We start from the raw sequence: 3,048 nt of genomic DNA, 5'->3' as shown, positions 1-3,048 counted from the left end.
CCCCAAACTGCAATTGAGTCTTTGCCAAGGATGGATCTCCACAAATCTTGACCCACTGTTTGCCTTTTTTCAAAGATAGCTCCAGCTTCCCAAAATCAGCTTTCACCTCTCCCAAGCTGGCTAACCAATCTAATCCCAAAACTATATCAACTCCTTTCAGCCCAAACAAGTAAAAATCTTGCTCTACTTCCACGTTCTGTACCACTATCCGTAATTTCTTACATAGTCCCTGACATTTTACCTTGTGACCATCCCCCACTTCTACAGTGTAAGTGGGTGTTTGTTCCACCACTATTTGTAACTGAGATACAATTTCCTGTGATATGAAATTGTGTGAAGCCCCACAGTCTATTAAAATGATCACAGGTCTCCCATATAACTCCCCTGTAATTTTCCAAGATTTGGATGAAGTTAAGCCTGCCATGGAACATAAAGATAATTGAATAGCACTATATTGTTTTACCACCAATTCCTCCCTGTCTTCTCCCTCACTACTATCTTCCTCCTCCATTATAATCATCCTAAATTGCTTGGTCTTGCATCTGTGCTCCCTAGAATAGGGCTCATCACACCTGAAACATAGCCCTTTTTCTCTTTTTTCCCTCATTTCTTCCCCGGTTAAACGCTTGAACTCTCCCCCTCTATTTCTAGATCTTTCACTCATATTAACAGATCCAGAATTACTTTCTACACTACCACTAGCAGCTATTTCAGATTTCTTATCAGCAACACTTCTTGAATCCATAGCCACTACCTTGCTACCAGAATTATTTCTTGTAAAACTAGTGGTTCTAGAGTAGTAGCTATCCCCTTTCTTCTTTAAAATCATATTCTTTTGTTCTATCATTAATGATTTCTGAATAACAGCCGTGAGATTTTGAAGTTCGAATAACCGTACCTCAACTTTAATTTCTTCTTTCAATCCATTTAGAAAAATCCCTTTAGCAAAATCTTGGTCAATAACCTTCAAAACCCCTATGTATTTTTCAAATTCCTCAACATACTCATCAACACTCCTCTCCTGTTTTAAGGCAAGTAACAACTCATAAGGATTCTGAATCATTGATGGTTGGAAGCGTCTTACCACAGCAATTTTGAAGCTTTCCCATGTTGGAGACAAATTGCACCTTTCCCACCATTGATACCAACTAAGGGCTCGTCCTTCCAATGCAACCATGGTGGCTTGCATCTTTTCTTCGTCAGTGACATCTCTTAGGGCAAAGTATCGCTCCAGCCTTTGGACCCACCCAAATGCGTCATCTCCTGAAAAAACAGGGATCTCCAACTTCCTCCATCGATCACAATTGTTTTGCCGTTGACGATTATTGTTTTCTTCGCCGTTCTCGCTTCTGTCTCCAACTGAAACATTTTCACCAGAAACGCCCAATTTGGTAGCTATAGCGGCTAACAAATCCTCAGTTTTCTTCATCCTTGACTCATTCATTGCGAATCGCATGCGCATTTCTTCTCGTTCATGGCGCAATTCTTCCCATTCTTGATTCCAACTATCGTCGTCTCTCACCATCCTTCTTGTAGAAACCATATGCGCAACAGATCGCAGTGGAAGCAATTTCTCAGGGCACCACGATCGGTGCTCTGATACCATTGTTAAAACTGGTAAAACAGAGACGCAAAAATGAGAAATAGAAGAATCAGATACTCAGAATCAAAGTGATTCTGATCTTATTGTTATTCAATGGTAAGAATCGTTACAAGATTAGAGAGCAATCGTTACAGGCTTAGAGAAAGAAACCACTGATTCCCAATGAATCAGTCCTCCAATTTCCTCTTTTCTCCAAAAAACTCCTAACTGCCTCCAGCTGATTACTATATAGTAATAGGTTTTGGTTCCCAAATTTCTAACAGAATTTCTAACTGAATAACAGCTAACCTATTAACAAACTAACTAACTAACTAACCTGTACATTCTTTTTATTCCTTCTCACATATACATTTCCAAACCTCGACTTATTCTTACTCCTATCATTCTTGCTTGCTGCTATCTGTTTAAATTATTATAGATCTTTTTTAGATTTTTAAATTAAATATTTAAACTTTAAACAAACCAATTCAATGACTGCTTTCAAGAATTTGTATCCATATTTTTGTTCATAGAACATTACCTATTGATGATGCACTTTCTTGGGTCGATAGATCAGTAGAGGACAATTCTGTTGCAAAGCATTGATATGTAAAACTTACATTAAAATGGTTTCGTCCAATTTGGCCATTACAAATTTGAACTCCATTGTCAATTGAAATTTTGGCCTTGATTCATTCCCTCATATCATGCCCTTGACGTGTGTATTTATGCTTTGGTTTTCAGATGGAGATTGTAACAAGTTAGCTTTTGGTTGTAATTGTTCCAGTCTCATCAAGTAATTGTCAGATTTATCGTGATGTACATTAGCTCTTACAGTTCATGGGAGTCAACTCATGGTGTGCCCCCATTTGTATCCTCTATTTTGGATCCTTTCTTGTGACTCATGTTCAACTTCAAGTTTGATCAATGGATGAATGATGCTTAGAGCACTACCTCACCCTACATTTTCTATTAAGGTCATGTTTGTCAATGACAAACTGCCTGTTTATAGTGTAGAAACTCGTATAATCAAAATCAAACTGCTTATAACTATTTTATCCCATGAGATTCTAATATTTTTTTCAGAAATTTATAATGTTTTTTTTAATAAATTATTTTATGTTTTTTGAGATATTAGTTTAAGTAGCATTTGAGCATTATACTATTTCATATTTTTAATTCTATTTTCTTAATTGAAAAATTTAAATATTAGTTAAAATGTAGGTTAAATAACATATGTCGACCATTAACTTAATTTTAGTTAACATTTTAATCTTTTATTTATTTATTTTATTATTATTATTATTTTTCTCTTGATTTGGTCATTTATTTTAATTTTAAGTGGCAATTTGATCTTTTATGTTTTAAAATGTCAACAATGTTATCATTTTCTTTACAAAAATTCATCAAAATTTTCAAACAAAATTCATAAAATTAAAGCTTAATTGTAATTTTGGTTTCCCTAT

General features: G+C 35.2%; 1 long non-coding RNA gene across 1 annotated transcript in view; it reads left to right on the top strand.

Moving 5' to 3' along the window:
* Nucleotides 1-2,545, top strand: part of LOC140920853 (uncharacterized) — a 5,686-nt gene extending 3,141 nt beyond the window's left edge. The window contains exon 2 of the long non-coding RNA XR_012163411.1: nt 2,327-2,545. This is a non-coding gene — a long non-coding RNA (uncharacterized lncRNA). The remainder of the gene's footprint in view (nt 1-2,326) is intronic.
* The last annotated feature ends 503 nt before the right edge of the window (nt 2,546-3,048 follow it).

Source organism: Cicer arietinum, chromosome 6 (assembly GCF_000331145.2).
Source record: "Cicer arietinum cultivar CDC Frontier isolate Library 1 chromosome 6, Cicar.CDCFrontier_v2.0, whole genome shotgun sequence".
In the NCBI taxonomy this organism is placed as follows: Eukaryota; Viridiplantae; Streptophyta; class Magnoliopsida; order Fabales; family Fabaceae; genus Cicer; species Cicer arietinum.
This window is presented reverse-complemented; position numbering and strand designations above follow the sequence as displayed.